This window comes from Homalodisca vitripennis, chromosome 4, assembly GCF_021130785.1.
Source record: "Homalodisca vitripennis isolate AUS2020 chromosome 4, UT_GWSS_2.1, whole genome shotgun sequence".
NCBI lineage: Eukaryota > Metazoa > Arthropoda > Insecta > Hemiptera > Cicadellidae > Homalodisca > Homalodisca vitripennis.
Genome location: NC_060210.1, coordinates 51,428,431 through 51,441,557, shown reverse-complemented (window position 1 = coordinate 51,441,557; position 13,127 = coordinate 51,428,431). Strand labels below are relative to the sequence as shown.

General features: G+C 36.2%; 1 protein-coding gene across 2 annotated transcripts in view; it reads right to left on the bottom strand.

Moving 5' to 3' along the window:
- The window catches only part of LOC124359308 (transcriptional regulator CRZ1), a 160,562-nt gene that overhangs the window by 36,357 nt on the left and 111,078 nt on the right, over positions 1–13,127 (bottom strand). For both annotated transcript variants that reach the window (XM_046811937.1, XM_046811938.1), the window contains one exon: positions 10,283–10,312. The gene's annotated coding sequence lies outside the window, so the exon portion shown is untranslated. The remainder of the gene's footprint in view (positions 1–10,282; positions 10,313–13,127) is intronic.

The following is a 13,127-nucleotide window of genomic DNA, read 5'->3' as shown; positions in this document are numbered from 1 at the left end:
AGCGACGACATGGACGGTCGACATTAGGCTCATTAGCGGCCAGTTGCCAAACTTATGGTCATTGATTGGGGCCTTGCCTTGCTTGCGTCATGGTCTCGTTGGCTTTATAGAGGCAAAACAGCGAGGAAGTACCGGAGGGAAGCGGTCTACTGCGTCCATTGATTCCACAACCGTGCCCTAGATGCACTCTCGTTTGGGCAACGATGGTCTGATGGCAGATAAACATTGTTTTGGGAGGAAAGCGGTTATAGTTTAATTATATCTTTGTTGAATGGCAGTATAGAATTTAAGGGAAAATGATGACGTATTCTTACAGTCGCCATTATCGATTATGCAATTTAGTCGTGCATAACAACACCTTAATTAATAATGAAGGAAGTTATGAAGAAGATGAGCTATGGATTTTACAGGGGAAATACAAAGAAAAGTAATCTTTATACAATTATAACGTATCTTTTTTTATAATACTTCTAAAATTATTCAGTTAGAAATTGTCGCCATAGCTATTAAAGCGTAAAACAAAATTTTAATTAAACTCTATTGTGACATTCAAGAGCATTTGGTAACGTTTAATTTTGTCAATATAAATGTACTACATATGTAATAAAAATGTTATATGGGTTAACTAATTCCAAGCGGTATTCTTTTGATTTCCCTAAGGTCAACTTACTTGAGATTCCGTGAACAATTTAAATGCATATATCATCGTGGGTTTCATATATAATTACTATCACAATTTCATCACGACCCCATAGATCCCGATAATTGATTCAGGAGATGTAATCACCGGAGGAACATTAGAAATGCAGACCGGAGCCCGAACCGCTGCAGGGGAGGCCGTGCAACGTGCAGGACAGTGAATGAATTTCGATTCACACTTGGACTAGGACTCGGGAGCGACCAACGAGACCAGCCAGACCACCCACAGAGCCGACACATGCTACCGACACCGCATTCATTAATGCTAGAGTTATGGCTAGCTCTGCTGACACATCGGGTTCAACACAGTTGTTAGCTTATCAGTACCACGGCTACCTCAATGAGTGGATTCACGGGACCCCACTTCATTACACGTATACGGACACCGGTTGTGGACTGCCCGTAGAGACGCTTATTACATCTGGTTTCCGCCATGCTTTAGCCAGAATCTATGTGATTATTTGTTCAAAGTTTATAAAGGAAACAGCAAAGCAGAGTTGTACAATTCGCCGATTGAGTTAGCGTACAAGTTAAATTTGGATTGAGTGTTTAACATTCCAGTGATAGTTCATTGCACCAGTGTGACTGTGATTTTTTTTTAAATAAACCGTTTGTAATTTATGTAAAGTGTTAAACGTGGTGCTTCAATATTTTAAGAAAATATTCTTCGTTTTTATATCTAAAATTAATTGGATACTAGGTGCGGAATACTTGTTAATATATAGGGTATTACAGAAAAATGCCTAAATGATAACTAGACCAACATGGGAAACCAAATACCCTATTTTTACTTGAACTTTACTCATTGGAATAATTTTTGTTTGTTTTATGACCTGTACCACTTCAAAATTTGCAATACAATCATTATTTAACGCAGGATTAGGATAAATACATCAGGGGTTAACGTTATGCGTAGTAATGTGAAAAACAAAGTGAAACATGCTTGGAAATAATAAGTGTTAAAAGAAGAATAAATTAATCAAGTGATTAAGTATAAATTCAACGACTGAGAAACATCTTTTTTAAGACAGAACAATGAACACGATCACGAATAACCGAATTGTAACCTTCAATCGCCTCTTAGCATCGTGCATATATCCTCAACCTACACTTCACCCAAAAATACAATTGATTTACCAGTGTTTGTTTTGTACCGTAAAAGTTGATAAAGTACGTGCACGCTTATATGTTATTTACTTCGAAGCATCTCTGTATGTAAGCGATGGGATGTAAGGTAATAATGGCGGATGTCGTCTAAAAAAATAGCTTAATTAGGAAGATGGCCAGAAAACTGACCAATACAGTAGCCTTAGGTCGATTCATTTCAGTAGGACTTAAAAAGAAATTCCTAAAAAATTATTGGTAGATCTCTGAATTTAATCTTGCATAGAAATATGAATAGTAATCGCACGTCCTTATAAAAATACTAGTTCCCAATATAACAATACATTTATTTTGGTTAAATATAATGAACGTATATAAAGGATTACATCTTGTTTATTTCTGGCCCAAATTCCATGTTGATGCGTATTTCGACTAATGAGTCCATGTTGGTGCACAGCATAAACAGAAACTTTCAGCGGATGATTCAAGCAATTTTAACGCGATTCCGGGTCACGATTTCAGCACACCAAACAGAAGTAGCCTCAGCTCCGCAAAATGTCTCTATGCTGAATTGCGGCAATTGGGAGCAAGGTGACGAATCTGCGTCGGACATTGATACAACTATGATGGACTGTGAAGGTTAACACGAAATCACATTTAAAAGACATTCTTGCGATTGAGGTCAAGACTGGCCCTGCCAGAGCCAGAAGTACAGTCGGAGTCGGCTACCGAGACACGAACACATTTTGTCGGACAGGTGTCGGAGACCCCGAGTGTACCATCAGACACCTCCACAATGCCAGTCATAACTAGAGCAACGTTTCGTCTCGGTTCCGCACCACTTTCTCCCCGGCTGTGCCGGAATCTGTGGATCTGTGCGCCGGTGCGTGGCCGGAGCCGGGCTCCCGGGCAGATCTCCCGGCAGATGGTCTTCTCTATCGTTGATGGAATCGATGCTGCCATCGACAGTCACATTAACATACTACACCGCCGATCTGAGCTTGAGCGTGTCGACCGTGGCCTTTACCCGTGTTTTTGCTTTGATCGTCATCGTATCTTCCTGGTACCAGATCTGCGTAGATTATTAGGGAATCTTTAGCACTCAAAATATTTAAGGTGCCAGCTTCCGTACGAATATAGAAAGTTTATGCGTGATAAAGTGGGAATTAAAATGTAAGTTAGAACTCAACACGGATATTAAAATAGGATTAAAGTAAAATCAAGAATATTATTCTCCTATAGTAATTCCAAGATAAGGTTGTTATGCCTGTGTCATTAACAACCATAACGTTTCCATGTGTACCTACATAAAACGGGGACTAAGCGGACTTTATAGCTTATAAATTATCTGACAATTTGTTCCGCTTGGGTTGCAGATAAATCCCAGCGTCCGGGAGGGGAGGTAATGTATGCAGGTGTAGCCGGGAATGTGGTGGCATCACCCGCCGAATTCCTCTTCGAGTTATAGGCTCGTTTTATTTATTATCTTATTAAGCCATAAGCATTCCGTTGCCAAAAACTAAAACCTGATTTGGTTTTTAGATGACCTCAGAGAAGCATTTCGGTAAAAATGCCCCGCGTGTCAACCCACTTCCAGTTTTCTTGCAAAACTCCACTTTTTACATAAATCAAGATTGATTGGTCCGGCTGTCTTCTGAAAAACATAACTGTTGACAACAGTAGCCGCGTTGATCTTGACTACCGGGTGTCCTAACTGCTCGACTGTCACTTTTTATTGCATAAAAAGATTAATCTCAGTATGACCAAATGTTAAATAAAGAAAATAAAAATGCACTAATTAACAATAGTACTTAATTTTTTGCAAATTATTATATTACATTTATAGATAATTTCTAAAAAAATCATTAAAAAAATATATTACTCGTTTAATAACTGGGTACACACTCGAAATCTTTATGAACTAACTATTTATGATCGGAAGTGTTAAAATTGGATGCAATTCTTGCAATGAACGCATGCTATGCTGAACCCTTACTTATATTGACTTTAACAACTAACTGATTTTCCTACTTGTAATATTTCACTAATAAGTTTTTTTTTTAATTAAGGAAATAAGTTAATAGGTCTTAAGTTATCTTTTAAATTACACTTTCGTGTTAAATTTATCTGATGTTTTTGTGATACTTGTAATAGAAAAAGGCGTAATTGTTGTGTTTGAGTATGAAATTAGTATAAAAAATATATTACAGAAAGAATAAAATTTGGGTTCTTTTTACTTGTTCATTGTATTGTGTTCGTGCAGTCTCGTTACGCCTCGTTGACCTTGATCTAACTCCAGACGAGCTACCTCCACATGATGTCTAACCCTCTCGGGGGTGGAGGTGCAGTAAGTACGACTGTTGGTGTAATTATAGCGAGTTCGTGGTGATGCGATCTGGACTCTTCGTGTTCTCGGTTTCGTCATGCCCTCGCACGACTCGCCCGACCTACATTCCCTCCCCTCCCGTTCAAGTGATCACTAGTTAATACATGCCTTAACGAGTCATGGGTGTATCCAAGTCCTAAATTTGAAGTACATGATTTTAATTTTCTACTTTGGAGGTTGCGCCAATACGTTTGACAAAGTGGAACCGTCATTAATGGATTCAATCAACAGTCCGGAGATATTATTGGTTATTAAAGTCTCAATCGATTCTATTTGGGTAGAACTAGAATGATTGTAATTGCAACGGAAGACAAATATGAGTATTAGAAAGTTGCATGTGTTATTTGACATTTTACAACCGATTCATTTAATTGAAATACTATCTAGGGAAAGTCTCTACATTCCAACAACACATAACATTAGTCCTGAATGCTCACTGTGGCAGTTTGAAGCCATATTTTAATTGCAGAAGATGTTGCTAATCGTTGTCAAGATGGTGGCTTGAGTTGAAAAGTAAACAATAAATATGATCAAGAGTGCTCCATCCTGTTGCCGCTTGACATCTTGTTCAGAGTACAGTCTGTGTGGACAGTCAGCTCCCAGGATGACAGACAGAATCCTTACTGATAGATTTGGGTTACGATTGTTATTTTTTTACGAGTATTCAGTTCCTTCTCCTTGATATGGACACATCCGCTTATACACGTTAGTCTTGTAGCGTTAATCTTAAATCAGTTAGTATTTACTTATGCTCAACCAAATTCCAGTAACATACCCTAACATATTTTATCGGACAAGTGTCCGACACTCCGAGACCGACTTCTAGTATGACGTCGTTTGTGGAATAAACAATTTCAGAAATCATTTAAAATATGAAATTTATTTATAACTCATTTATAAATATGGTATATAATTTATATTGGTATAATTATAATTCAAGGACGTAATGAATAAAAATAACATTTAATACATACAGGAAGCTTTATGTAATATTATACATATGAGTTTTTAAAATAATATTTAGGACTTCCGTTTATTATAATGATATTTAAATAATACTGGAACAGATACAATATATTGCTTGCTTCAACTTGTCATAATTCCATAAATATATACAAATGGATAGAAATGAACATATATATACATCCAGAAATTCCTTACATTCACATGTTTGAGGGAGTAAATTTTCCGAAAGTAATGTCTATTGAGTTAAAATGATCGAAATATTAAAAAGTTTGAATTACGGACTTATTTTCAAATGACTAACCAAGTGTACAGTTTCGAAAGAATTTATTATTTAAGAAGAAAGCAAATTCCTATGATTTTCCTGACGTTGGCTACAGATTGTGGATTTCGAATACTACTCCGGTTATCCAGGAAATTAGACCATGAAATTGCTCAATAAGTTGCCTCCTAGTCTGTCGAGGAGCTAAGGAAAGTCTCGACGTCCCTTCCCCCACCAAGATGTCTAAAGCTGTGAATGACTACCAACCTAGCTACTGAGTTTAGGATTACTGGACCGGAAGAGTATACAAGTAGATGAGAGTCCTATTCATGTAATGTTAGTAAATGATTTATGGAAATTATAATAAGGAATTTTATGTTTCCTTATGGCGAAGTTACAAATTGTGATCAGGAAGGTTCTGAGATCCTACGGTAAAGATGGCTCTAAACTAAATTGGCAGATTATGGCCGCAAAAAACGAATCTGTTAAATTAAGAATCTGATAGTGTATTTCGGTTTATCACAATATTACAAATATATCCAAAAATAACTGAGTCACAATTATAGAACTGGAGCACAATGTAGACTGCGCTGCAGACGATCGATGGCTCGCTGACTCCTCCACATGACTTGCTAAAGCCTGGCTAATCCTTTGGTTGAAGGGAATGTCTTCATTAGAGACTAGCTCTCAACACATGTCAAGGTTTCTCTTGTTAGTCGGCGGCGGAGCGAAAACTTAATCTGACTCCAGGGACGTAATGGTAGCTTTCATTGTTGATATTTATTCCTACATATCCTACAGTCCAGCTTTACAGTTAACTTGTATTTGTGAAACATGAGTGATTATATGAACGTCTGACCGTACATGCTCATGTTTTATAAACAAACGTACGCGTCTTGTGCATTCAATTATACAATTTTAAACACACTTTCCAAGAAAATAAAAGGATTAAAGTCTTTGACTGTTGTTGTCAAGTTAATAAAAGACGGAACGTTCAAAAGATTAATCGTGATTATCATAAATGGTAGTTGACACATTCGTGCCAGAAACTCACGGTATCTATTAAACAGTTGATCGATCGTAAATCTCCAACATGACCAGCTCAGTACTTGGCACAGTTGTGGCGGATATGTGCTACGCCTGTGCCCGTGCTGAGGTGAAACATTTATCACCTCTCGTGGGAAACAGCGGTGCTATCGTAGTCCTCACGCGCGGACGCTGTGGCTCCAGCCGTGCTCGGCACTGGAACAGCGCCAAGTGATAAGAAGTGCGCGTACGCGTATAAGCGCAACTCTACCCTAATTAAAAGACGCGTCTATTGGAATTAGCTAATCAATTAAGCACTGGATTGCGCATGTGTGGTGAGTTGCGCCATTCGGTGTTTATGCGCGATAAATTGTACTTATCTCGAACAGTCGTGGCGATCACGAGGCGAGCTTCGACTATCGGAGCTTAGCGACCAACCGTCCCAACGTCAGCTTATTTCACGTGCGAGGTCTGTATTTTACGACCAAAGTAGTAAAATGCTGCCAACTTCCGCTTACATATTTACCATTTGGGATTAAGCAATTGGTTTTTAATTACTTAATTTTCCTTCTCAATATTGTGTTTCGTATAGTGCTAAATAGTTTGTCAGCTGTGGATGTTTGGTGTTCTGGCCGATTAGTTTTCATGCGCGTTTGACTTCAGACCACAACACGCTCTACTTTCTCGTCCTAACAATGTCAACACTGTAAATTTTTCGCATGACTGACTAAAAAGTTATATATATAAATATATATATATATATATATATATATATATATATATATAGAATGGGCGAAGTGCTGATCGTGTATGTTTTATTCAATAAGCCTTTTATAAGTTGTTTTTCTATTTCGTAAATTCAATTATCTGTTTTTTTTTATTAACTTCAGCGCGGTAAGCCGCTTTTTATGCTAATAACCTCTGATTACTGTTGTTAGTGTTGACCAAGTAGTCTTTACTATTTTGCCTGGACTTGTAATCTATATAAAGGTATCTTAGGTAGATCCTGTAACAGGAGGCGATACTGCAAAAGTTACAGTACAAACGTTTTAGAATTTAAGTCTCACTCTATTAGCTTATTCTAACTTCAATAAAACGTTAGGAATTCTAAGTGAGAGGGTATAAGTGCTTTGTTCTGGGCGCCAAAAAGTTTTAAAACATAGTTATGTCTTGAGCTCATAGTATGTACAAGAGCACTTTATTATACACGAAAGAAGTCAAAATAATATCTTGATTTCAAGTTACAACAAAAATGAAATACAATTGGACACTTGTTACGATCAAAAACAGTGTCACTGAAGACAAAATATAAAATTATTTTGAGTCTACAGTTAGTTTGGTTTATTTGATTTAAGAAATCCACAAAGGCGCTGTCCACAGACTAAGCCTGACCACTCTAAATAGAAATGCGCAGGTAGATTACTCCATAATGCTGCTGAGCAGTGGGGTTAATAAAGGCTCAATCGCTGTAGAATTACCAAGGTTCAGAGTTCCAGAGAAGTTTCTGCATTGACCCAGACGCCGCAGTCTGATCTGTTGTGGTAACAAGGTTAAAATCTGAAGCACCAGCTAATATTCTTTTACTAGTCATTGGCTGAGTTGAGTTAACTTTCATGGGATCAACAATCCCGAGGTTTGGTAACTATATAGTTTGACACAATTTATTGCTTTCCTACGTAGGGTTGCAGTTTAATATACTTTTCCATAGTGGGTATGGAGTTTGAATTACTTAGGATATAAATTAAATTTAAATTTTTAAACCATTAATAGATGAATACTCATCCTTTAAATAACACAGGGGTTTGTCTATTTATCTGCTGAAGGCATTATTGGATATTTTCCTACATTGTGCAGGCCAAATGAATAGTTTTAATATTTGTTATCATCAGTTTATTTACAAAGTTACAGTTACCACAACCGATTCTAGGGAAATCGACCTCTCTATGAGACAGTGATACGCCGATTGAAATCAAATGATATTGGTGCCATTACTATTTCGAGTACGCACTGTATCTTTCAGGCTAAAATGATTTTGGTCAATTGACTAGAGTGATCACAACGCATAGGTCCTAGATCGTATTATTAAAAGATATATTTTGTCTTAGCGGCAAAAGGAATATGAAGGTCAAAGAAGACTGATGGGGTACAAATATTTCAATTCCAGTACGTTTTAAATTAACTTTCGATTTCCAAATTAAAATTATTAGTGTCGTATTACAAAAGTTTTTCACAAATTGGGCCAAATACGTTAACTTTTGTTAATAACTAAAAATATTTTTTTTTTATTTAGTTAAAAAAACTATTGGCTTTTTATAAATAACAATGGTCAAAACAGTTTTTTGTGAGGATTATTTGTATTTCAGCAGAACGAGTGCTACTATAACACACACGTAGTGGTCTGATTCTCAAGGCTGCACCGTGACAGGTCGGAACAGCAACGTGTCAAATGTTAGTATCAATATTTCATAAACAGATTATCCCAGGTGATGCCAATCTGCTGTCGACAGAAGTTGAGAGAGCGGAGCAGTTCACAAAGAGGTGTTTTTGAGTTACGCCAGAGTCAGCGGCCCCAGCAGACCGACCGGCAGCAGTCGAGCACAACATCCACGACTGAGGAGTTTCATCACTCGCCGCGCTAGAGGCTTTGTCCTCCTCTCTAACACATCTGGCTGTTTACTACGTACAGGTTGTTGTTATACTTCGTATTTAATACAAGTGCGATGTATCGCTAGATTATCTCTACTAAAAGATACAGCCCATCTTTCAAAAATATATTTTATAAATTTGTCTGAGAAATAATTTTTATATGATCGAGCACATCGCATATTACGTATATGAATTGTTAAAATTCTACCTTGAAAATAAATAACTCTACTTAAGTTTAACAATTAGACTTCGAAACTATTTTCTAGTAAACTTTTTTAATAAAACAAGTACACGATGCGGGTTGTTACAGATGTTCCTTTATAAGGTTATAAGGTTAAGGTATAAGGTTAAGGTATAAGGTTATTATTGTTCAAAAGCAACAACTTTAGGAATTGTTTGTTTTATAAATTACTAGAAATCATGTCATGTGTTACTATGCAAAATGGTTTTTATCCGGCACAACTAAGTCCAGTTACAAAACAAAAAGAAATGTACACATACTTTCGAAGATAGAGTAACGTCCTTAAATTAGCAAGGCAGGAGATAAAGTTAAATTTGGTTCACGTATTACGAGGCGTGAACTGTAATTTTAGATTAAACAAGCCTTTATACGGTCAAAAACGTATAACAAATACATGTAAGATAATAAAAACGAGTGCATTTATCTTTCTTCCTACTATTACAGTTGAGATATGAAATATTGCAGGACATCTGTAACAACGTGCATTTAGTTATGAGCCAAGAACCAACTTTGCGTTGTATAAGCACGCAGCGTAGTTTTGTGAACTCGATAGAGAAATTCCCTTAAGAAAGCAATTGACCTTCAACCGATAGTTTTGGTGAGAGTCGGAATGGGAGGGTAACAAAAGGGTTAAAAATATAACAATTAATTTTTCTCAGATCTCATTTCTCTTAGCTTAACGCTCTTAAAACAAATCTTTGCACACACGGAATATATATATCAGCAACCGACTACGATACTAAATGTTAAAATGTTACCACTTTCAGTCAAAAACTATTTATAGGGTTAGCTGAATCTGATTTTATTTTATTTTCGAGTGTGACGGTCTATTTTAAGAATGTCAAGCTGTCAGTGTGCACTCTATTGATTATACCAAAAACTAGGTTGTGTACTTATACAATCCAAATTGGCTTTCAGTTCCTGAACTGACAGAGTTGAAAAATAAGGTTCTTACCAGTTATAAAGATGGTCTTCCAGCAAATATCTGTAACAAAAAATTAGAATATTAACTTGTAGTGTAATGATTGCTATTTTTGGCACCGTAGAAAGCTAGATCAACAGGGTTAATTTTAAGACATTCTCTTGTTCGTGAAACTAACATTATGAATTAATCCTCTTGCAACAGAGTAATGATTTTTAAACTACAGACAAATATCTAAACTATGTTTAACCTTATAAAGATAATGTTTCTACTACAATTATCTGTAAATATAATAAAACCTTATAACTATTTATAAAACTTAATAAGTAAACACATTTTATTGGTTGTGTTACATTTGCTTTGATACTGTAAAACAAACACTGATTAAACTGTATTGTAATTCCGTGGGAACACCGGCGCGAGAGAGTGAGCTTCTCAGATATATATGCAGCTCTGTGGCTCGCAGTAATAAACTGGTTAAGAGACGGCAACTACCTTATTAAACGTCGGGCTTGGATGTGGGCGTTAAAAGCGTTACGATATAAAGCCATATAGTTATAATGAGTGGTGCGGTAACCGAGCAGAGAGACCGCGAGAAACATCAGATCGGCACCGCTACCCACATGCGATTGCGATCCTCAAGCATCAGTTTGTTTGGTAGTGGCGGGATCACCATCGACACGTCAGGAAGAGTTAGTTCCTGACTACTGGTGTATCCTGAGCAACGTCCCGGTGTTAGGAGTTGGTCAATTCCTGCAGACGTTCAGCGATGATTACCGATCAACTTCAACAACAGCTTCTGATCAGCCTCTGCAGTATTCCAGCATTAGCTGCTGATCAACTTCAACAGTTCAATGTTAGCTGTTAATGAATTTCAGAGGATGTCATCGTTATATACTGACCAACCTATTTAGCAGTCTGTTATGTTTTGCTGATCACCTTCAGCATCTAGTCCAACGTCAGCTGCTGATGCATTTCAGCAGCAGTCAATCGTTAGTTTTTGATTATTCGACCCACAGTTCAGCGATGAATGTGTTAAAGTGAGCAGTATACAAGTGTAAACGGCTGATCAACACAAAATCATCTCAGCCACAGCAGGTGATCACCATTAGTAACATCCAACATTACGATGTCGCTGTAGCCCAGTAGTCCTAATGACTGAATATCCCGCATCAACATCTGCCTTCTCATTTTGGAATTGCGTAACTGATCACTGTGTGTTTCCTACTTTCGGCCAGAGTTGTAATAACATCATCTTATTCATATAAAAATTTTTTCTTCAGTAATGTTTATATTACCAGCAACACATTTAAACGAACGATATGTGAATAGCTTAAACCCTTTTAAGAAAAAGCTATGAAAAGGGTGTTTGTGTTTAGCTTTTTTTTAAAGAAGTAATGGGGTTGATAGAATGGGTGAATTAAATCTCAAAAACAACCCTTCTTTAACTTACCAGGCTCCTACATTAAGAAAGGAGGTTAGGATTATGTGTCTCCATACAGCTATTGCCCCTATATTATTCTCAGGACACAATTGTCCTGAGTGTGCAATTGTGTCTCAGGCTGACAATTTGAAATACCTGGGAATCTTGCTGGATAGGTAAATACACTGGAAAAAACACATAGACATGGTAAAGAAAAAACTTAATGGTATTTTAAGAACCTTTTATTTTCTACAAAATATGTGTACAGAGGAAGTTATGAGAATGTTATATTTTTCATTAGTAAATAGTAGATTAGAATACGGAATATTTTGCTGGGGTGGAACCTATGAAACCAATTTAAAGCCTCTTCTAATGCAACAAAAGAAATTCATTCGATTAGTTAAAAGAAAATGTAGGTACGAGCCATCTCATCCATTATTTATAAGTTTAAACATTTTTCCAATTACATATTTGTTTGTGTATAAGGTTTTAAAAATATTTTATGTCACTAGTGGTAATTTGCCTGTATTAATTAATATCTACAAAAATAAATTAAGGCACAAAGACAAAATAGCAGTTCCAAAACCTAATTTAACTATTTTTAGAAAAAGCTATTGTTTTTTAGGACCTAAAATGTTTAATACAATACCAAAAGATATAAGTAATTCAAAAAATATACATATTTTTTCAAAACTATTGAAATTATGGTTATTAAGTAAACAGAATATAAATTGTCTTCTGCATACCATAAGTTAAAAAGTTTTATTCGGATCAAAGTTGCAAATAAGTATACATTTAGAATTAACATAGATATTTGATAAACAGGAGTTTTTCTAATCAAAATTAATTGTCAACATTCTATCTGAGCTATCATGAATTTAATTTAGCATGAAGGAACCTCTGCACAGGCTTTGCCTTTAGAGGCCCTATATATTCATAAAAGTATGTTTCATTAAAATATTTGTTAGTACAGTCGACTCTCGATAATTCGAAATTGGCGGGACATGCAAAAAAATTCGAATTAGTAAGAGTTTTGAATTACCGAGAGTTTCGATTTATTGAGAGAAAAAGAAAACTATTCGAATTACCAAGAGTTTTTTTTATTAAACACACAATGTCATACGGCAAACTAACAAAACTTAAAGAACATTAATTTCTAATGATTCAATCGGAACACACACTGCACACTGTCGCTAACGCTAGCGCTTTCCCCACAAACCTTTTTAAAAACTATACCATTAAGTTTTTTGAAATTAGTCAACCAGCCTTCGCTTGCTGCAAAACTGGGGATGCCAAGCTCTTTAGCATATGCCTTGCCCTTTCTTTTAAAAGCGAACCTCCAACAGGAACATTTTTATCTCTACACTGTCTAAGCCATGTGACTAAACACTCTTCTAATCTAGGATATTCAACTTTTGTCGTTCTTTTTCTTCCTGCTACGGAACTCACTTCAAC